Source organism: Chiroxiphia lanceolata, chromosome 9 (genome assembly GCF_009829145.1).
Source record: "Chiroxiphia lanceolata isolate bChiLan1 chromosome 9, bChiLan1.pri, whole genome shotgun sequence".
Taxonomy (NCBI): domain Eukaryota; kingdom Metazoa; phylum Chordata; class Aves; order Passeriformes; family Pipridae; genus Chiroxiphia; species Chiroxiphia lanceolata.
Window position 1 is genome coordinate 19206547 of NC_045645.1, and position 24525 is coordinate 19231071.

Below are 24525 nucleotides of genomic sequence, written 5' to 3' on the forward strand. Positions count from 1 at the left end.
TTTTGAGGACTTTACTTTGAGAGTTAGTTCAAGCAATAATAAGATAATGTTCTATGTTAATCCATCTTTAGATTTATTTAAATACTGTGGGCCATGTAGCAAACCTATTTCTTCATTTAAAACTGGTTTTCACCATGAGTAATTCATAAGAAATGTGCCTACAATGCACAGCCTATATGCTAGGGGAAGCCAAAGATAAGTCAATGTGCTTCACTGCTTTATTAAATGAATTTATTGAAGAGATATGGTCACCTGAGCCCTTCATTCTTGAGAAAGTCCTAGTTCTGTTGAAGCAGGTGGAAACACTTAATATCAATGGAAAGAGATACTGGCCTACCATCAGAAAGGAGAATATGAGGTTTCTGGGCCTTTTGAAATTATGCCAATAACAATAAGCATGCTACCTCTGTGTGGTGTCCTTTGGGAATAAATCTAGTGACCATGAAACAAAACATGTTTTTTCGTATTTGAATGCCTACATGCCTTATTAAATTCAGTTCAGTATTCCCAGACTGAAGGGTGGTTAACAGAAGCTGCAGTTTGTCATTCTCAACTCTATTCATACAATTTTTCCATCTTAGTGCAATGAACAGGCAGAGAGTGAGGTTGAAAACACTCCCCACATCACAGACAGGAAAGCAAAAGCACTATTGCATTTCTTAATGTTAAACAACAAATGCTGAAAAAAATAAATACAGGATGTAATTATAATGCACTAAACATGTAGATCAAGATTTTATCATATCTGTATTTTAATGTTTCTGTATCTTGTATAAAGTACAGCGCCCACGTGCCGTCTTGTTCAGGGAGATGTATTACACAGGGATACATGTGAGGGCAAGTTAGCAGGCTGAGGAGAGATGAATTGTAAGAAGTGGCTATATTCACACTCTTTATTTGAAAGATTAGTAAGTGTTTGAACTCCCTTGCTGAAGTGTTCAGTCCTTAGAAGTTATGAATAGGAAAGGTCTATATTATACCTGAACTTCGGGGCTGCTGCCGTACAAGGGTTGGGAAATTTTTATTTTCTCAACACAATGCATAAGAAATGTCATTTGATCAAAAATGTTACTGAAATGTCAACTACAGATTATTTTTTTAATGTGCAAGAGGCATATAAAGTATTTTTCATACTGTACTGAACTTTCCAAAATACTTGATAGTGATATTAAGGTTTGTGTCCTGCTATATCACTACCTTTTTACTGTTCTCCTAGATATTTATTTCCTGTTTATTGTTTCAAGGTATGTTTTATAGCTCCTTTGACTTAGAAAGCAGGAACAAGATGGCAGAAAAAACTGTTCTTACTTCATGAAAACATTTTAAAATTGTAAGTGCAGCTTAAGAGCTTTGACTGTTGAAAAAGATTTCCACCAGGTATCAAAATTAGATACATTGGCAATAACACTCTTTAAGTGTTTGGAAAAAAAAACATGAGAAATTTTTCATCAAAACCTTCCTATGTTATGTACAGATTACTTTCCACTTTTTTTCAAACGGCACTGCTGATAGAGACTGCATATTTGTCACTGCTAGGGATTTTTTTCTAATTTAGTAGTAAAATTTTAAAGATAAATCACCGCTGTGTACACAAAAAGACATGTTATGGAACTTCTAAACATGCCCATTTATAATGTTGCTTCTGCACTGATTAGTTGAGCATAGTTTTAGTGACAAATATTTTAAATAGGGAAAAAAATATGTATCGGTTGACTTTGCTGTTAAGTAGCAACAAAAGTAAGATTTAAGGTTATTAACTTTAGAGGGAGGTGGTTTATTGGTTTGGGTTTTTTCTTTTTTTTTTTTCCTCAAAAAGCTGCTCAACACTTTGTCAGGCCAGACAGTTTAAAAATGAAGAGGGAAGAAAACAATGTTAAATCTAACACAAAACATGAGCTGATATGCATCTATATTGTCATTATCCCCTAAAAATAGCTGACTTATGTTGACTGATCCTGAGATGTATTTTCATTTTTTATTATCATTTATATTTTGCACTCAAAAACTTCTAGTAATGCAAAGATATAATTGGTAAAGTATCTTTTAGAAGTAAACTAAAGAACTTGGTAAGAACTGTGCATCCATTGTGTTCCAGTTAGTGCTTCTTGATCTGTATCGTCATGTGTTTTTTTTCCCTCCCAATTGAAATAATTTTAACTGTTACCGATGTTCACACAGTTTATAGCTCTTGATTTATTCAAGGATGATTAACTTGAGAATTCAAGTAAACTAATGTATCATTCTCACACTGCATGTTGTAATGTAAAATGGAAACATGTTTTACATGTATGTCTATCACAGCAACAACTGATTTTAGAAAATGTCATTATTCATTTCTGAAATGCACAAAATAAAATTCTTTAATTCAGAGTTAACCTTTTCATGATGTTGTTTTTTGAAAAGTAAGTGAAACTTTAGAGCTGATGTTGCTTGTTAACTTGTAGCAATTTTACATTTTACATGGGAGAGATCATTAACTCCTCAGGTCAAATATTAATAAGAAGAAATTTGTCAACTTAGTAAAAAACTGCATAAACTTGAACCCTATACACAGATTCTTGGGTTGGTGTCAACATAAGCTGTCTCAGGTGGGTTTTAAGAGGATTTGGGCTAGAAGAGGTCTATGTGTATCTTCTCCTATAAGTGATTATATAATTTCAAGTCATTGTATTGCAAATTATCCAAGAGGGCAGTCCTGATTAACTGATTTACAGCTGCCCAAGTGATATATAGCAATTAACTTTCCATGCAAAATTCCTATCACTATAGAGAAAGCATTTTCACTTTTCAACTCTGCTTCATAAAAGCAGAATCTCACATCACAGATGAGTGGTATATTAAATGTGTTTTGCAACTGCCCCATCTCATTGCATTCTTTATAAAAATAGGATATTTCTAATCCTCTATTCAAGCATTTTCTTTAAGAAAGTAGTTTATTATTCTATTGCATACTACTTTTAATAGATATGCTATTGAAAAGTGGTTAAGGAGATGTAGAAATGACCAGTTGCTGAGTTGCCTGGGGGAGCTGGTAACGTCAGAGCTGCCAGCTCAGCCCTCAAGGCACCTCCAGCAGCTCAATGGAGGAACAGAGGGATGAAGTGTTAGTGCTGACTGGCACGTTTCTCCTGGAAGCTCCTGTGGAGATTGCAGATGGCAAGCGGCGAAGCGCCTGCACTCGGGAAACTTGAGCTCTCCCTGCACTGCCGTGTGAGATGAGGCAGGACCCCGAGAGAGACCGCCCGTTTCATCACTTGAGGAAGGGTTTCCCCCTCCCAGGCGGCTGGGGCGAGGGATAAGCGGGCTGGTCTGGGGGTCCCCGTGGGACCACCCAGCGCATCACCTCAGCAACGGGACGGGCGGGCTGCCGGGGCAGGGCAGAAGCAGGACAGCCGGGACGGCGCCTGTGGGCTCCGAGCGGGACCGCCCGCCCGGCGGGACGGGCCCGTGCGGCGCTGCTGTCAGCCCGGGGCTCCTCAAGGGGAGAGTGTCACACACGGCAGCGAGCCCTCACTGCTCGGGGAAACGGGAAACCTGCCCCACTGACAGAATGAACATGCAAACTTGGCAGCTGTTGTGGTGGTACAAAAGTGAACCTGAGAGCAATATAGAAAGAAGATGTTCCTAATGGGTAGTCAGGCGGCACCCGAAGCCATCCAGCCATCCATGCTTTGCAGTCTCTTGTGTTTCTGTAGGCACTTGTGCAGTCCTGTTGGCCCATTATGTGTTTGTCGTATTGTGTAATACCTCCTTGAATCTGTTTCTTGCAGAAATCCTAATCTCTTTGTGATGTGTTTGTGCTATCTACAGCCTTTCAGTCACAGGTGGCTGCTCACCCTGTGTAATGATCTCATAGTACATAAATGGAGTACCACTGACTATTTGACAAACAGTAAAATCGTTAACCTCAATTCATGTAAGCTTATGTAATTTGTGAGATCCAGGAGCACTTCCCTTCCCTCTGTGCATGTGTGTGACAGCAATATCTCAGTACAACTTCAGACAGACACTATTTTATGTATAGTGCCTTTTTTCAATGAGAACAAAAGTTGACCATGAAAGAAGAGAGTTGTGCTGCAGCCTGACAAGGGTCCTAAGCTGGAAACCTCGGCTCTAGGTACTAATGGAGGTAAGTTTCTTATATTAAATTTTATAACATACATGGAGTTCTGTTTCTAAGTCTGACTTTGGCAAATAAACTGGAGCTTAATTTTGTGTAGTGATGAGAAACATAAGATACTGTATTCTGATCAGTTCTAAAGGAAGAAAGACTTGTAAGTACAATTATTTAATTAATATTAATTTAATTAATTAATAAGTATATAATTAATAAGTTAGAGTGGGATTAAGTGATAATAGTTGACGTCTGTTTTTTAAAGGTGATTTTTAGAGTCACAATGACATAAAAATTTAGAAAAGCTAAAAGGAAGATTTATTTCTTGCAAGTGACCTCTCAAGGGAAAAGTGTTTACAAAATGAACAATCTGTTCTTTTGTGGGTATGTTCAAAAGCTGTTTTTTGAATGTCTTTGTAATTGTTCTTATGACCATTGTCTGTAAGGGTCATATATACAGCCTGGACCTGAAGAGTGGTACCTGTTTAATAATATGCAATGAAAAATGTGTTCCAAATGCAGGAATAAGGCTCACAACTGCTTGTGTAACGAAACTAATGAAGTAATATTGTCTTAGCAAGGGCAGTCGTTGGAGGGCTATAGTAGGGTAAGTATTGTCGAGATGTGTGTGTTATTATGCCTAAGGAGAGTTGGGGGTAGGATTTTGAAATGAGCATATAAATTTTGTGGATGTGAATGATTGGTTTAAGTATCAGGGATGACATGTTAGAAGGGATCTTACTGGAATGTGGGGTAATCCAGAGACGAGCATGGTGGGCTGGCTGGAGGTAAACATCTCTGTAGAAAGCTGGGGATGATAGGTCGGGTAAGAACAGTGCAACTTTTTATCATAGCTGAAAAATTAACATTTCCAGCTTCATGGCAGAGGGTGGCGCCAGTTCCCCTCCTTCGGCCGTGCTGGCTCATGCTCAGGCTGAGCTGGATGATTCAATTCTCCCGTGTTCCCCTCAGAGGTCTCCAATTCTGTACAGCCACATTTGCTTTGCTGTTTTTTTAATGGCTCAAAATAATCATAATTTTTAAAAAATGTTTCAGTCATATATTCTATATTCCCATGTAGGGGAATTGGAAAGGAATACATCTTTGATAGTTTGATGTTTTAATGACTGTGATGTTTTAAAAGGATAACTGAAAATAATGAGTAGATTTCAGTATTAAAAGGTTCAGTAGTCTTTTTCTCTGTTTTATTGCAAAGTTCAAGAGTTTATCTCCTAAAGAACAGGAAATGCTAGGATATGAAACCAGGTGTATGTTAGGCATTTATTTATTATTTACATCATAGTTCATCTAATGATTCTGTAATTGCTCACATTTTTTTCTGTTTCCTTATATGTTTTGTTAATGTACAAATAAATTTAATGTTAAAATTGAAAATCATTGTGCCTGGGCAATCTTTCACTATAACAGTGGGTATTTTAACTTAAGCATGTTATTACACAGTTTTGTTTTTTTTTTAGTGACATTCAACTTGCACAAAACGGGTTTTCTAGGAATCAACTGGAAACAGTGAGGCTAAAAATTATGAAACTTAAATTGAAAATTAATAATTTGGGACCCATAAAAACTGTATAGTGCTTAGATTTAGTTGTCAGAGTTTGCTTTGAATGTCTTTGTTCTCATAGAGTATGAAAGATTTGTAGGCCTAAGATTTGTGTTGTGATATTGTTAGACAAAGATAATTCTAAGGCTGTACTCTAGGAATGAAGTCCAGTAATGGAGAAGTCTGGATAAGAATACCGGTAGTAGGAAGGAATCTAGATGGAATCAGACAGTGAAACAGAGTGATATGAAACGCTAGATCATTTTAAGTGGTTCAGAACAGCTTTATATGAAATAAAATACCATAACAAAAGAAAAAAAGTACAGGGTCTGTAACTAAAAAAGTCCAGGTGCATCAGCCCTACAGCTTTAAGCTCTAGCTATCTTATTTGTGTGTTTTTAACAGGCTGCATTTTCTAGCAGTTATTCCAGTTGCTGAAGCTGGGTGGGAACGCCCACCTTTTCTGGGTAATTTTGTAGTTTGTGAAGCCTGTAATCAGACCTACTGTGACAGCTGTTCAAGACATGGTTTTGTTTTCTTGTAATGACTGTCTGCCTAGTGCTGCTTCAGGCCTCTCTGCAGGCCTTTGGAGGGCCATATGAATGTGTTTAGTATAGTTACGTTACTTCAGAGCTTTTCCAAGGCCTCCAGGCACCATTTAGTTAAACTTAGGCACCAGATGCTGTTATCAACTGGATCAGAGTAAATATAGGGTAATTTCATTTCCATGCTTTGAGTAATTGAATGTTTATTTTTGCATAATTTTGTCTTTAGAGAGTTTATACACCTTTGAAAACAGTAGTTAAAAGTATAAATCAGATGTATTAATGCAATACACTATTGTTTGTTCCAGGGCAGGGGAGCCTACACTGTGATGGGATTCACTGTCACGATAGTTTCTTTAAAGTAGTCGTATATAGGGGTTTTTTGCCTTCCTTGTTAGTACCTTTGCAGGAATCTAACAGAACGTACTCTAAATTCTGCTGCATTCCCAAAAACCTGATAGAATTTTGTACTTTGGATTTATCAAATTGGAGAAAACATTCTTTTCATGAATATTAAAAGCAAATAAAACCTGGTGATAATAAGTTGTGTGTGTTAGTAGTAGTAAACAGGTGTTCCTCTGGTTATTTCCATCATGATTTCAAAGCTGACCTTACAAAAATTTCTTAAAAATATTAGGGTTTGGAAATTTGTGCTTGTGTTGTTAGAAAGTTTTGTTTTGTCTCTTCTGGGAGATTGACTAGAGAAGTTTGAAAGTTACAATACTTAAAAAGTAGATGTTTATTAGTTCAGTAGCTAAGATAAGAAGCCTTTGATCAAGTAATTAAACCTTTCTTCCAAATTTCAGGAGATAGATGTTATTAGTGATGAAGTAATTGTTCTAAACTGAACATTGCTGTTAAATGTCATTTTGCTTCCTATCCTTCTCCTTGGTTTCATTTCACATAAAAGGCTCCTTTTAATTTCAGGAAATGGGGTGTTTCTGTGTCTACTGCCAGACTTTAAATTATAAAGCACTTAAATATTTGTTTAGAGGAAGGGTTGCAATATTGCTCTTTCAAAAGAACCGTTTGGAGGGCAGAACCCCAGTGGTTCAATTTTAACTTACGACTTGACTGTCTGAAGAGCAACCTACTGCTTGGTGGTTAGTGAATCCTTCAGGAAAGTCAGAGATGTGGGAATAGTTAAAGACAGAGGAGGAAGCTCAAGAAAAATGATGGAGAGGGAGAAGGTGCAGTTTAATGTTAGTCTGTGCCTACTGGATGGTCTGTATGACCCCATGTTTCAGTAGGGCAGGCAACAGAGTCATAGGGCTCTGCTGGTGTTACCCCAAAATACAATGGTAGTCTGACCAGGAGTTCTGGACCATAGCAGGAAAGAGCAGCTTGAGGAACTAATTATAACCATGGATGAATTTATAAACTTATTTCAATTCTTGTCTGATTTTCACTTTTGGAAACTAGATAGTTTTTAAATATTGAGATCTTCAGGGAAAAAAAACTCCTGTAGAGGCTGAAAAAACATTTTCCACTTGGCTGAAGTCAAAATTCTGCATTATTTTGTCAGCCCTATTTCTAACTCTTCAGCCAGTTCACTATGGTGTCTTAAAGTGGACACAATGACTCCATCCTTCACCCTTCTTCAGCAGTAGCTAAAATGCTACTGTGAATTTCAGAAGTCACCAAAATCGCTGGAAACATAAGTACTACATCAGACTCAAAGGCTTTATGTGCTTGAATGTCACATTTTAAAGTGTTTTGATGTCATATACAAAAGTAACTCAGTATAGTAATTACTGTAATAGTATCTTTTGTCCCATAAATTTAATTCTCAGCGTACACTATTTAATTTGCTATAATTATATACTCAGTGTACTGCTAATAAATATACTTTCAACATATATGTGTGCTTGATGTATACATATATTTTCAAACATGAGAAAAAGTGAGAGAAGTCAAGTATACTGCAATAGAAGTCAAGTATACTACATCTTTAGCATTTTATACTATTAATGCTTTTTTAAATATTGTATTACATTAAAATTTTTGTAATGAATCTGGCATGAGGATGCTTTGAAATGCTAAATGGTTGTGATGGTGATTAGTACACACCACTCACAGTAGATGTTTCCAATGCTAAAAATTTAAGGATTGCTCTGAATTAACTGAAGGGACATTGGCATAGAATGTAGGTGTCTCTGTACCCTAACCTTCCTTTCTTGGAAAACTGTGAGTGCTATGCCCTGAGAACTTTTGGTAGCTTCAGGACATGTGGAAAGTGGATGACTAGCTGGTGCTAGCTCGTAGATGCATTTCTTTTTGGAAAGTTTTGATCTTTTTTTCCTGCTCCATCATTTTCACCGCCCTTCACAGTTAATCAGTAACCTTTTTCTGCTGAAAATGAGAATTCTACTAACCCAACTCCTACTTGCCTGAACAGATCCCTAAGCTAAGAACCATTGATTTTGCTGTCACTGTTGGATGTGATCTCTTTATATTGCTGCTTCCATTGCTGATGGTACTATTAACAGAAAACCCCTCCTTATGTTGACATATGGATGAGGGGGGACTGGTAGTGAGGAATATTCTTACAGAGTGTCAAGTTCAGCAGAACAGAGACATTTAAAAAACAGGAAGTCAAGAGTTAGTTTCCTATCCAGACAGTGTTAGTTCTGTCTGCTTGCATCACTCCCACAGTGCACCAGAAATACTAACATTTTGTCTGAGCTCTGCACTCATCAAGAGCTGCTTTTATCTGTCCTACCATCAGGATTCACCCTCCATATGCACTTGATATGTAATCCCACTGTATGTGTGCCAGGGATAATACAGCAGTTTACACCACACCAAATCTCATGATGCTTTGCAGCAGGCCTGCAGATTGCAGTACCCATAGATAAATATTTATCTATAAAAAGTGATTACTTATGTCCTACAGTGTACAGCTCCTTTGTTCCCACATCTGTCACATCATATGTTTATCCTTCAGGAAACTTCACAGCCTACGCTCATCTCTGACCTAACTTTACACAGCTTTCTGGGCTCGTTTTCAAGCATGATCTTCAAACTGAGTTCTGAGATGTGAAATACCATTTCTATTACTATTACTGGAAACCACAAATTCCTAACTTCAGTTTACTTTCACATTGATAGCGAAAGCACTCAAAATGTAAAAAAAAAAATATATATATATTAAAGGTAAAACTTGTTTCTATGAAACATAAATTTGAAGCTGAAAGTGTCTGGCTCCACAGCTAAATCCTGTGGCCTATCTAGCTGTGATATGTAGGTTCTTCCCCAGGTACTTTTCCTTTTTTTCCCCTTTTCTTATGCTGTTTTGCAGTTCTCTCTTTACTCCCAGTTGTATTACTTAATTTGAATTAATGTTGAGAACTGTACATAGTGGCCTAGTTTCAAGTATCTAGTTAATATCTTGCACTGTGGATGTAAATGTGGTTCAACCCTCTGACAGCAGACATGAAAAGGCACATTTATGTATCAGCAGTGCAAACAATAGTGTGACTATGTGGCTATAGCAGACAGTAGAATGTATTTTCTTGGGTTGCTGAAGAAATTCTTACTTAGTACTTTGTGAATCACTACAGGGTGGTGAACCACTGCAAAGTGGTCCTTAGACAACTGACCTTGAGTTGACTCTCCAAAATATTTTCACTTGCTAAACTTAAATAAAAGATGCATTAAGGATATTTAGATCACTGTTTCTCTATAATTACAGTTGCTATAAGGATGCTATTCTTTTGTGAAAGGGTGATAAGATGATAACAAATAGCACGCCTTTCATACTGTGGATATCATATTAAGCTTGAAAGTCTTTAGATTAATGGATTGTACTGAATTAATACTTCTCCATAAGGATGGTTTATATTATCATTGTGTTCAAGTGTATTACAAAAATTAATGCATTCTGTAAGGAATTCATTTAATGGATGGAACATCAGAGTGTACATTGTAGCAAGAGCAGGGACTTGTGCAATATGGAATCTAATACAGAACATGCTTTTTACGTTTAACATGAGTACTGCTTCATTAGTGTAAGAACTGGACATGGGCCAACAGTAATAAAGACAACGGAGAAACCATGGATATAACACAGGATTTTTTACAGTGATTAAAACAAATGTCAAATTAGGTAGAAAACTAAGAGCACTTCTGACTGGTCTTCAAGATTGCATCAGGTTGTTGAACTGCCACCAAAAGACTGAGGTTTATCTGTTTTGGATGGGGTTTTTTCTTTTTTAATCAGACTGGGAAGAATACTGGCATGCATGAAATTCTTGCTGCTCTCCCATTTGTTCAGAATAACACAGTGGTTCGTAATGTAAGCAGCTTCTATCTGTGCAGCACTGCTTTCTCTTCCTTTAAAATGCACATCTATTCTGAAACCCTGCCTTTTATCCACAGCTATTTGGGAGATAAAATCTTATTTTACTTGTAAAACTTGAGTTCTGAAGTGGTAGCATTATGCTGATACATTCTGATATTTATTTATTTATTTATTTATTTAGCTGCAGCATAAAATTGTTGGTTTTACATGTAACATTTAGCGTTGAACATGTCAGAAAACAAACAAACAAACAAAAACGGGCTTGGGTTAGCAAGACAGCATTGGGCATTTCTGGAAATGCGAGAGTTCAGTGGTCAGTAGGAACATAAAATATTAGATCAGAAGTGTCATGGAGGTCAATTTACAATTTTGTCCAAATTATTTTGTCTCTCATGGGTGTAACAGGGCTTTCACATTCCATGTAGAGGGGCTTTTAAATCTTGTATTTTGAGGTTAACACCTAGTGGCATCTTCGTCTTTCTGGTAGAATGCTGTGTCTCTGACTGTTCCCTCCATGAGAGTCACCTCCTTCTCCTCCCTGACCTCTGGCTAAATGGAGGAGTGGATTACTAGCAGAGGAATGTAACACTTCCAATTTGCCATGTAGGTGGTAATTGCTGCATTCCACAGAGGTTACCACAGCAAAACCCTCAGAGACACACGTACCTCAAGTGGAAAGAAAGTATAGCTTTGCTTCTAGAGTTTGTTGACCTTACGAATGATGTTTAGTGTGACAGTGTACTTTAACTTAACTATTTCAACTCTAAGAAAAACCCAAATAAATAGGTATCTGTTTTCTCAGGTGGCCAGCTTCTCGCACTAGTTTTCGCTGCCAGTCCTAATAGAAAGTAATTATTATGATCTCAGCCATTTCCTTTTCCTCACCTTCCTATTTTCCATTACACAACTGTAATTATTGATTATACCTAATTAGGATTTATTGTGCTTCAAAGATATGATACTTGGTCTCTGCCTCCAAAAGGTGAAAATCTTACATTTAGGCTTAACATCATGAATAATAGCAATAGACAAGGGGACAATCAGATGGGAGGACAAGAGCGACCACTTCAAAAATACATGATCTTGGCCTTAGTTAACTAGCTAGATATGTGTAATTAAGTGAAGGCCAAGTTCAAAGCATTTTCATGGCTAGTATATGGAAGGGAATACTACTAGTTTGAAGTTTATTTATTTATTTCAGCAAAACGTGCTCTCTTGAGGGCAGCAGTGTTTGTCCAATGTATAGAGCACATGCACTCCACGGGTCTTGCATACACACCCGCAACTCCTTTCTTCCATTGCACAGAAAGGCACTCAATGAGTCATGACTTCCCTGTAAACAGGCTCTGTGTAGATGCCTGTCCCTCACCTCTTTGGAGCTCTTTGTTGCTATGTTGTCTTCAGTTCACTTCTGCATTTTCTTCTATGCTCAGGTCTCTGTGTGCACCTTATATCCGGGGTTACATGATACTGAAACCATGATAAGAGTTGGACTTTGTATGTTGCATTCCCATAGTCCTCCAAAACAGTCCTCTTCAAAATACTAGGAGTTGTGTATATCCTCATGTTATTACTTCATCTATGAAATCACATTATTGTTTACATGTCACTCATTTTGCCTTATCTTGAATACTACGTGGGAGACTAAAGAACCTAACAGTCAAGTACTTGAGAAAAAAAGATTTTGTCGTCTAGTAAAAATTAGGTCTTCTCAGGCTTGGTCTATAGGATGGAGAATTTTGGCCTGGCAATCAAGCCTCAGGACTGAAAGTTTTGCCAGAAGGATAGGAAGGTTTATAAAATTACATGGTCAGCTAGGAAGTTGGTGTAAGCCACAGCTCACACAGGAAGATCGTGTTCTGTCTGATGGAAGAGTCAGTGATGTTGTAGGAGAGGGATTAAGATTGAAGAAAAAAAAAATATAGGTCAAAAGGCCTCAGTAGACATGTTTTGTCTGCAGCCTCTAGGTCCATTGTCAGATATTATGCTAACTGTAATGAGCAGTCTTTGCAAATCAGGCTCTATAGCTACTTGTACTACTAAAGTATGTATACATTAGCTGTTCTGAGGCTTTATCTGTTAAAAATTTTATCTATTACTGTACTTCTGTCTATTGCCATGAAATGGGAATGCCAAACAGAAGCTTTTGTTTTGATGGGCATTGTGAGGATGATGTTGGTAGGCATTACTAGACTCTATCCCAATCCAACAGTTGCAGACTAGTGAGTACAGAATTGCCTAAAAATATAGATATACTAAATATGGTGCACCTCTAATTATCTCAGATACAATTCCAGGCATACTTACTATTTTGAAACAAAATGGAAGACATTGTTCCAGCTCTTGGGAAAAGACTGTTTATAGAAAGTGAGTTGTTTTTTTCCTTGTAGTAGATTCCAAATTCACCATGAAAAAATGTTATAAATATGGACCAAAAATTGTTACCTGACTATTCCTTGCAATGTTACCTGCTGAAGGAATTGGAATTCACCTGCTTCTGCTTTTGAAAGTGAAAACTCAGTGCAACCCTGGTGACATTGCATCTGGAGAACACATCCTGCAGTGACTTCTCACTGCTATGCAGAGTGAAAGGAAGGGCTTGGGAAACTGTCAGGAAATACCTTTGAAACTATCTAGACTCTGACTGACAGGTCTGAGTGCCAAGACACATGTCCCAGCTCTGGGACATCTGGAGGAGACCTGTAAGTATTAAACAATAAACATCAGCTGTTTCTACAGAGAAAGGTCGCAGTTAAACAGTTTCTTTGTGGGCTTCCCTTGTGCCTTCCAGGTGTCTATCAGCAAATTAATATATTTGTATTAAGGCTTTCTCTGGAAGCCCTAAGAGGATGTTCTTGTGTTGATTATGATGCCATGAACAGTCACAGCCCTTGTTCTGGTAAGCTCACTACATGTGCTTGGAAAAATACTTTTTTATTTATTTAATTGGTGTCTTTTTATTTTTACAAATTTAAAAAGTCTAAGTGATTGAAAATGATAATTCAATTATCAAATCAAATAAACCCTCTTTAAATTAGTCTATTATGAACTTAGCCAAATAAATACATGCAGCATCTCCATGTTAACCACTCACTGTAGCTTATCAGCAGCCTTCTGCAAAGAAACACAAGAGAAATCTTTCACTAAGTGTCTTTCACTAAACTTTTGTGTTTAAGTCACCAAAGTTAAGCTATTTCAGAAGAATGAATGACGCATCTTCCAGACTCTAAAATATTTGAAAAGTCATTTACACTTACACAAAATGTGAAATAGATTGCCACCAGGAGTTAATTGATTTACTTTGCACATAAAAGATTCCTTCCTGATGTGGTATGACAGCAGTCTCTTAATAAAAGAGTGAACAGTTAGTGAGAGGTGCTGACTCAGCATAAATAAGGACCTGGTGGATCAGGCAGAATTGGACACAGTGTAGTTATTGCCAAGGTGCACTAGAACGAGATCTGCAAAGGACCTTAAAAAAAGAGGAATAAGGTAGATATTGCTAAAATAAAGAATACAAGTGCTTCAGCACTGATGTGAAAGTGTACTCCTGGTCTGAACTACAGCAGGCAGACCTTGCTTAGAATCAGAGGACTGCCTGAGTCTGAGATGGAGCTGTCCTAATCAGTTGTCTGTTCTGGATTGCAGTTCACATTCACAGATTCCATCTGCATCATTAAAAGTTCTTAATTACATTTTTGTCATAAATATTACTTGACAGTTACACATTTGTTTGGTTTGTTGACGAAGTTTCCAAAACGTTTTTGCTCAGTCTTTGGTATTTTGATATTTTAATCTACAGTCAGCTCTACAAAACATGTTTCCTACATCCGGTCCAAGGCAGACAGACTAGGCCATAAGGGAGATTTTTTTCAATTTTAGGTAAATTCTTCAACTTACAGGACTTTTCAGGACAGGAGAGAAAAGGAGTGTCCTTTTATGTGATTGCATTCATGTTGTTTCTACTGCAGTTATAAATAGCTCGTTATTAAATTCTTATTTAATTAGGCTCAAATTAAGCTACTGATGCTTTTAGGAGTAGATATACCTTTATGAATCTCTTTGATTTATAAGGCTGAAGATTCTACTGGTGATTGGGTTTTACAGAAAACAACAGTGCAGCTAGCATGATTAATTTCTCAGGAGCAATCAGGTAACAATGATAGTATTGTTTCCAGAATCTCTAATGTAGGGGCAAACCTTCTGTGGATGCTGTCTTTCTAGAACTGCTCTGTTCTAGTTGTTATTTTGTTTCTGTATTTTTTCTAAAAAATCATTGCTATTGTGGTGGGAATGGAATGCTTCTCTGAGAAAAGAGGCCATAGCAAAACCATTTTCTTCAGTTATTCTTTCCTCTGTTGTTCCAGTTGCTGCATCTGTATTTCACAGAAATTATTACTTAAGTGGTCATTTTTTAAAAATGTTAAGTCAGAGTCTTTAATCTTATACATAGTTTCAAGCACCAGAAGTTCTAGAAGTAATCCAATAATAATAACTGTAAATTAAAAAAAGGTCTGTATATTTGAGTTATGTTTGGCTTATGAAAGCTTGGTGAAGATGCAGATGAAATTTTAGTTCCTAACTAACCATTTTATACATTGGTTTTAAAAATATGTCAAGTTAGTGTAAGTATATGATTTCTTGCATAATAATGTTCTGTTGGATAGTCTAGAAGTAGCTCACAAGCTGAGGATATAGGGAAATTATTGACTGCTAGCAATAGTAAATTTAGCTTTGCTACGAAGAGCTCATGCCTAAAACATGAAAGTATCTCACATCCAAGAAATGGCTCTTGTTCCAAGTCATTGAGAAATTTTTGTTTCTATAAATTAACTAGTTGAGCCACTCAGCAAGTTTTTTCTTCTGATACTTCAAAAAAATTATGAATAAATGGAGATGAAACAGTTATTGTTATTTTCAGTTACCAACCTAGCCATGTTCAGATATTGGTATGCATCAGACTTTTCATACTTTATCATTAAAGAATAAGTGTGCCATGTGCAGTGCCACTGATCAGTGTCACCTGCCTCTCCCTCAGTCATTTCTGTTCTTCCTTACCACTTTCTGAAAGCACCGTATTACTGTCACCGTATTACTGTCAAGTGCTTCAGGATGAATCTACTTTGGGAACTGCAAAAATGGTTTGGATATGAAGTAGAAAATGGAATTATGATGCAATGCCACTTAATCAAGTCCTGAAATAATTATCACAGGACTGATTTCAGTGTAGTAAGCTATCTGCAGAAATGATAATAGGTGTTGCTCAAGCCTGGCACACCTAACTTCTTGTTTCCCAAGCCATATAAATAAATAGTCTTCTTTGTGTATATAAGTGTATCCACACCTCTCCTGTCCCATTATTTCTGAGCAAAGAAGGGTCCTTCATCTAGATTACCAAATAAATGGAAGCAGACACCCTCCTATTTTGTAACACTAGGTATCATTTTGCTATGCTTGCAAGTGGAGAGTATAATTACCATTATCCCCTGGTACTATAAGTGATATTGCTGTTACTGCTTCCCAAGCTTCAATTTTAGGAACTTAGTTTTATCCAATACCGGAAAAAAGCAACCACTTTAAACTTTAGCTCACTTAATGGTACATTTTCTTTCACATTAAATTCAACCTTTTTTTACTTTTCTAGAAATACTTTTGTTAGGAAAAATACTCTAAGAAATAGCTGAATCTGTTCTTATAAATTTGCCTCTAGTCTTTCCAATACACCAAATGTGCTCTACAGATAGTCTGTAAGTTTTAGCCTTGCTAATAAAAGTTACATTAGGCCCTCATATAGTATATGCTATGCTTTTAATTTTCATTGTTCATTAGCACTTCAGTTTTGTATGACCCACTGGATTTCTGTGTGTCAAGCAAACAATTTCTGAAAGATTTAATTTTTTCTCATTCTAAGCTCCAATATAATATCAATAGGTCATAGGTCAGTCCAACTGAAGACTAATGATGTCATCCAGAACTTTGGAATGCAGCAGATAATTTGCTTTATTGATGAACTTGAAAAAAGTTTATTGTTTAGAATTATCATCAGTTCAGTGTGAGATTCTACAGCACAAATCCAGGAAAGAGCAAATATCCTTAGGCTGCTGCAAGATCTGTTCCTAATATTAATTGTAGGGTAAGCTTAAGGAAAGTGTTGAAAACAGGATATGATGAAACATGAAACACTCCCTTGGCTCCCTAACAAATCCCTCCCTCCTCTTTCTATATTCTCTCTCAAAATAAATAACTGTGGCTAGTTGGAATCAGAGTGCCACTAATGCTACACTTTCCATTTTAGTTTCTGGGTTTCTGTGGTTGTTAAATACTGGAGACTGAGACTTAAGTATATGCAATTTCCAGCCATTTACCCGTATTTTTTGTCTTTTTTCCTGATTTTGGAGATTATCTCAGTTGTTATTCATGTTTGCTTAGGCAGAAATTCAGGGCTGTACTGGACCACTACTTCTTTAGGATGGTGAGGATTAAACCTGCTCCCATGTTGCACTAATAAGCTCATGGTTGCATTGTCCCAAACTTTTCGTCATAGTGAAAAATAGATGAAAATTTCACAAAATTTCTGATATACAAAAGGAAGGTCAAAATGGGTCTGACTAAAGTAAGAACATACCTAGAAGTTTGTGTCTTGAAGGCATTCAAACATGTTTCCTGTTCTAGTGGTAAGTGGAAAATACTGCTCAAATTTAATATTATTAGCATTTTTTGAAATAGATTAGCAATTCTAATAAGTTGTTATTTAATTGTGTGAAATATCTCTCTCAACTACTTACAAGAAGTCCAGTTTGTCATTCCCCTAAGTGACATTGCAGATCCTAACATCCTAAGTAGCTACCATCCTAAGCCAAACCTGGAACCATTACATTTTGGTCCAATCTCAGTGTTGGTGGGAGGGAGTTCTACAGCAGGAAAGCTTTTCTTTAGCTAGAAAAGCAAAAGCACTGAGATTAGATCCAGGATTGCAAATTCAACCATACAATTCAACCATATTATTGAAAAATAATAGTCCCTGTTCTCAGTATTTACAATAATGATTATATTTTCAATTTGTTTCCATTATGTATTTTTTATTTTGGGCAAAAGCCTATCAGTTGCATGCCTCCAAATGAATTTATCCAGAATTAAACATTAAATTTGTTCAATTTTTTTCTCGTCTCCACATCATTTGCATGCAGCAGCCACGGTGTACTGAGGAACATGTGTATCCAGGTAGTTACTGTTTCCACAGCAAGGGGGTTAGAATTGAGGTTACCATTAACCAAGAGGTCAGAAAATTTTGTGATGTGTCTTCACTACATCATACTAAATTAAGGGACATCCCACTTCCCCAGGACTCCAGGCCATCACCACACAGGTCAGTGTCAGCCCTTGAACTTTGTATGGAACCCTTCCAGCAAAGTGGCCCTCTACAATTAGACAACACTTAAACTCTTTCGAAGTAATAGATTATAAATGTGCAAAACATTAGGTACCTTGCAGCTAACCACATAGACATTATAATTTGAGGTCTATTGTGTGTATGAATTATAAAGACAGCAAACTTTTCTACTCTAAAGTTATTAACATCATACGTTACAAACAAGATTTATAATGAAAGTTAATTTTTATGCTCTGAAGTTATAAGCTTCCTATAGTTACCCATTAAATGTTTAATATTGATACAGGAAAAAAGAGCAAATTTAATTCAGAGGGGACCAGCTACTTTAGGGTCACTCAGACCTGAAGCTTTGCAAGTGTTAAAGTGGAAGTTGCATACTGTTTACAATTCTTACTTCTGGGACTCAGTTCTGTGACTTGACTTCTCTGGCTCCTTTTCTCCCCTTTTACTCTTTTCAGTTCAACCCTTATATGCTTCTGCCTTCTTAGCAAGGCAGAGTTTGAGCAATGTAAGAGCTCTGCAGTCTTGGCACGGTGGTTTCAGTAGCTGCATGGTATGGTATGTCCTTTATAATTTCACACAGTTCAAATCAGATGGAAAGATAATCAGCTGGGGAGTTTGAGAATGATCTGGGCTTGATACATAATATTATATCACATTTTTTCCACTGATCTAGCCAAACAGATTTCAAGAGCAAGATTCAGGGGAAAATAAGTAAACTGTAACTTCTTCTTTTAATACTTTAAATGCCTTATCACATTTTCCTGTATTTTTTAATTCATAATTTGCATGAACTTGTCATACACATTCTTCTTCCTAACCCTTTTTTTGAAGAGTGGTTTATTTTTGCTATTTTTTACATACCAACTGTATGGTACCTGGTCCCTGTAAAATCATTCAGTGAACATTTTGGTAGGAGAAATAGGCCAAATTTTAATACTCTCAACCTTGCCCATTCCAGTTCATCCACTCCCAGCTGTATATCTTCTAATGCCTACCTTAGTCATGCCAAGATCACATTTTTCTCCACTGAGTGTTAGGTCCTGCTGGCAGGCACTGCCTTCTGAGTTAAAAGTAGGGCTCATTCTCAGTTGTAAATCTCTGTGTTGTTGTAAGCCAGTGTAGATTTGCACAGACCTGTCAGTGAGATCAGCTTTTACAGAGCAGTTGCTGCATTCCTTTTGCTGAAAGTAAATGTTTGGAACTTAGATGCCCTGATGTAATTTTACAACTAGAGATTCTAGAGTACAAACACATGCCAGAAAAGCCCCAGCTTTACTGGGTGATCAGTTTTAGGTGTTGGATAGGTCTCATCACAGTTCATCTATTTTTCACCGATATGTAAAACAGGTGAATCGTCTTGTTTTAAAATTTAGAGTGAAGTTAATTCAAGAGTTTTTGGGGGCTTAATGCTGTCTGCTGTAGTATATGTCCTATCATTTGTCTTGCAAGAGCCTGAACTGAACACTTTAGCAGAAATATATATTAAAATTTTTCTTGTCACAAAGGGTTGGCAGAGCACAGAAACAGGCAGAAAACAGTCAGAGAAATGGAGCAGTCTATTCAGATATTCCTGCATCTAATTTGTAACCTTGACATAATAATTCATAATTTGTCATCTATTTATAATACTGATACTAACGGAGTTAGTATTATTTAGACACTACGAAGCAGAAACAGTCACAGTAGTTCTGTGTTACAAATTCCTATTTCAACTTCCTTCTGATTGAGTTTTTGAAATTTGCTATAGTAAATGGTAATTTTTTTCTTCTTTTCAGGACTTCCCCTAATTAGCTCATGTGTGTTTTCCAATATGCTGGTTGCAGAATGAATATTTTAACCTGCTGACCCACTTAGAAGAGTTCTGGGTACATATATATCATAATTGGTCTTTTGTTTTCAATGGGTTGATGTGAATCAACTCATTTGGTGATGGAACTGAAAAGAGCAACCACCTACAAATCAACTTAAATTACACCTTTTGACTGCACTCAGGATTACTCACTTTTCAATGATACAGAAGTTCAATGGCCACCAGTGTGGTGTTGTGGGATCTCTTGATCTTTTAGATATGAAATCATTAAATGTGACAGATGTGAGAGGATCCTTATTCATCTGCATTGCTGTGGAGGGATTTCAGTAGACTGTTGCAAAATGGTGTACTGAAATCTTAAATATTGTTTAGCTAGGTAGTTGCTCTGTGTTTGACCAAATAATATGTGAATTTCATGATTATTCTAAGATCTTATCTTTTTCCTGAACTAGGGCTCTCCTGCAGACAGAAAATGTTTCCTAGAGATAATTCAGTTAGATTCTAAAGCATTGTGAATTGATTGGACCAGTGCTACAGTTTGTAGTGCCACTACCTTTAGAAGACTGTATTTCTGCTATGATTATAATGCCATACCTAGTAATGCCATGAAAGCCATGCTTTACCTTTGAGAATGCCTTTGGTACATGGTGATATAGGAGTAGCTTTCTCTTATATACTCTTTTGCCAATTATGTGACACTGCTGTTCTTCCTTGTTTTTTAATAGCATGTATTTGGTGAAAGGGAATGCTTGATTAAGCTCCTTTTTCAAGTAAAAAGGTAGGCTTGTTATTTCATGTAGTCAAGATGCTGAGTGTGCTTATCAAGATTTTTTGAGGTATCAGTAGTGAGGTATTGGGTATTTACAAACAGTGTATATAAACAGATATATTTACATAGGTGATTGTTCGATTTGAAGGAGGAAGCAACACATGTTCATTGACTTTTTGCCAACATTAAAACATGGCAGAGGATTTAGGTGACCAGTATTAATCCCTTATCACAAATGAAATGAGGACTGCTATGGTGGAAGCAGAAGCATTAGTTTCAAATTGTTGCCCAAAAATACGTTACCAGTGATTTTGTCAGCATGATTTTTTTGAGGTTGTAGGAGATAGTCATCACATTTTTCATGGCCAAAAGCAGTTTAGAAGAGTATATGATATCACACCATCTTCTCAATTAAAGGAGTATAAACCTAAAAAGAAGCCAAACCGAGCAAAATTGATGGGACACTGCAGAGACACAAAGCTTTAGGAAGTTAGAACTGCTGAGTATGTGTATCTAACATTAGATACCGTCATCCAGAGAGATGTTTCAAATAGGTTAAGTGGGGTTTTTTGGAGATTCTAAGCATCTGTGGTTTCCACTGGCTGAATGAATTAAATATTTTTTCATAAATATGTTCAGAATCCACAGATGCATTCCCATCTAAGAGGATGTGAGTGCCGGATATGTTAGCTTAAGACCCATTGTTTTCTAGAATATCAGAGGGAAAATCAACAAGGAACTAATACTTGTCCTACTCTCTATGACTGATCTGTCACATAGTGGGATGTACTAATATGAAGCACATTTCAAAGCTCATAGGCATGTTTCTAAATCTTTGATAGGCTGATGTTTGCAGTTAGATTCTAACACTAGAGAAAGAATATGTTATTTTCTAAGGAAGGTGTCTCTTTCCACAGACTTACAGTGCATTAACAACTCATCTGGACTTTGGGGTCCAGATAGTATGAACAGATACCACAAGTGAAATAAAACACAAATTTCTCACTAAGTGATTCATTTGATTAGCCAGTCTTGTCTGTGTAATGCAGAATTGTGATATTGATGTTACAAAGTGACTTCCCACCAAACATAATCATGCTATTACTGTTTAGTCTGACAGCAGCTTCTTTCCATCCAAGAGCTCAGCACATTTCACAACCATTAAGCCTCCCAATGAAATAGTTAAATGTCATTATCCCATTTTCTAGATGAGGCATATAGAGATTAATGACTTGTTAGAGTCATACAGGAAATTTGTGACAGAGCAAGGAATAGATGGCAGCTCCTCCAGCTCTTATGCCTATTCTCTTTTTTACAAAATTACTCTTTTTGTCCTCAAATAAAAGGCACTTCTGGTTTTGGAGCAACACTATTAATGAGTGAACTCAAAAGCTCAATTATTGAATCAGTAAAAGAAAAACGTGTTATTATTGGCATAGGATTGCTTTTAAGTAGAAACAGGTGAGAATGCAAGAATCCTAGATCTCAATTTGAAGGTGAGGAAGGGCGAGGGGGATCTCAGCAGTTTTATGTAGGACCAGAAACCTAATGTGACCAGCATAGAAGAAATGGCTGTTGATCTGGTCTTGAGTCTTAAACATGTTGAGTCATTATGGGGCTTTTTTATTTGGCTGTGACTGAATCTCAGTATTTCTGTTTAAACTGAGCAAAAGGCAGTGTTCACTGTGTGGGTCACACATGATGTGCAGTTGAGTTTTTCACACCCAAAGAAATCACCCAAATTAAATCCACTAACTGTTCTGATACGTAAACACACAATTAAATAATAAGATATGAAATGCATCACAGAAATGCTTATACATAAAATATATCAGAGATTTTGTTTGGAAAGTTACTCTAGAAGTGAAATACTTTGGGGTGTGTGTTTTAATATTTTTAGATTATTCTTGCTAGTTTTTACTATAAGCTTTATACACTTAGGCATTCCCATCCATAGTATAACATTGTCTATACAGAAGGTATTATGCTATCTGTGTGTGTGTATATATATGTATATGTACACACATAGTATGACATGAATTCATGAAACTTTAAACTAATTTATATTGTATAGGAAAGGAAGGTGGAGGGTTTTAAGTACAGGAATAGAAATGGGAAGGTTTATGTCCTGAGAGAAATATATATGAATCTTTGAAAATAATTACTGATGTATTTATTGTATGGATATTATCCTGCTTAGCTGCTTAGTTTTAAATTAGAAGAGTCAATTAGGAGGAATTCCTGGCAGAAGTGAAAATAAAGTAGAATCCTGGAGATAATCAGGAGTCCTAATGAGACATAAAGAAAACCATTAACTGGGGATCATGCTCAGCCTGACTCTGACCTGGGCTGATGAAGTTTCTTCTTTCAGTCAAGGTTAGGGTGGAAGATGATACTTATGAAATCTTAAAGGTGCTGGCCTACGCAGAGAAAGGGGTTGAGTGAACTCTTCGGGGAGCGTCACTGAGTGCTGACAAGGACTGACGCATACCATGAGTGGCAGAAGACTTTCTATATGACCTTGGCCGAGTCATTTAATCCCTCTGTGACTTGGTTTCCTCATCTGCAGAATTAGGTACAAACAATAATACTTCCCTGCCTCACAAGAAGCTGTGGGGATTACTTCATTACTGTTTGCAAGGTGTGTTGAGAGACAAATAGAAAAAATGCAGTGGAAATGTTATGATTTGTTGCTGGAAACAAATATCAGATACCTTGTTGATCATGTCCTGGAAAATATATTATTAACAGGCTATTTCTTGGAAATCTGCTCTTATTAGAAACCACATGAGCCCATCATACCTTCCCTCTTTCCTCTGCTTCCTTTATGCTCTTCTATTCAAGTAGTTGTGCAAATGTTATTAGACAAAATTAGACAACCTGTCTTCCTATCAAAAAAGTATGCTTCTTTCAAAGATGACTGCTTTTTAGCTTCCGTAAATGATGAACCTGTAACTCCTCAAATCTACAATCACATTCTCTTATCTAGGAACAACCTGTATAGATTGATAAGTAACAAACTTCCTTTAGTTACAGTTTTGAAGAAGTGGATAGCAAGTGTTTAAAGTTGATTTTGAATTCCAAAGGAATATCCACTAGTAAGAGCATCTCCTTCTTTGCTTAAGAGATTGAAAGAAACTCTTATAAGCTGCAGCCCTATGCTTATTAATAACAGATCCATGCCTTGTTTGATCACACAGTAGTGCAGATTTCACAGGTGTCAGTTACAGACATGTGTCTATCAAATTAACCAAAATTCAATTAGCCTAAGCAGCCAGAATTTTTGAAGGAATGAGGGTGCACCAGCAAAGTGAGTTTATACCAGTCAGTTTTGTATCATTTAGCTAATGCAATTTTTGAGCCAATACTCTTGGATTGGTAGAAGCTCTAAAGCTGAATTTACATTTCTGAACCCTCGCTGCTCACTCACAAGTGGACTGCACATGCATATGTGCATTGCATTAACTCTACTATGCAGGGGAGTTCTCTAGGCCACAGGGACTTCTGATTAGCCTGTAAACATATTTAAATTGTACTTGAAAGATTCTGGATCTATAAATACAAATTACATTAAAAGAGAATGTTTCAGTAATACCAGTAGGTGATGTGTATAAGGGAGACCATTTAACTTCTCTGTGACTGTGAAAACAGTGAATTTTGATTGTTAATGTTAAGACTCCACTTTTCTTTTGGACTGCATATTTTGGTAGTGGAATCCCTCTACTATCATGTCTTCAATTCCACTGACAGATGTTTAGGTTTACTTAAATCTGAATTTAGAGTCTGGTAAACCACAAACAAATGGTAGCCACATTATATGAAGCATTGCATAAATTTGCAGCCACACCTAAGCACTCACCTTAAAAGCACATAGGGACAATAGTGTTTGTTAGCTTGCACAATGCATGAGATAAGGTGATGCAATGTTCATATGTCATTGCTGTTGCATGTGCTGCTCATGTCAGGGGTTTCTCCTGAGCAGCACACAAATGTAGGGCCACGATAAGCTATGCACAGTCTTGTTTGCCCT

The 24525-nt window shown here is 36.8% G+C and overlaps 1 protein-coding gene across 1 annotated transcript in view; it reads left to right on the top strand.

Annotated features, from left to right (window-relative positions):
• Positions 1-16897: 16897 nt before the first annotated feature.
• LOC116791060 (hornerin-like) overlaps positions 16898-24525 on the top strand; it is a 64238-nt gene continuing 56610 nt past the window's right edge. The window contains exons 1-2 of the mRNA XM_032696724.1: positions 16898-16995; positions 19692-19781. The gene's annotated coding sequence lies outside the window, so the exon portion shown is untranslated. The remainder of the gene's footprint in view (positions 16996-19691; positions 19782-24525) is intronic.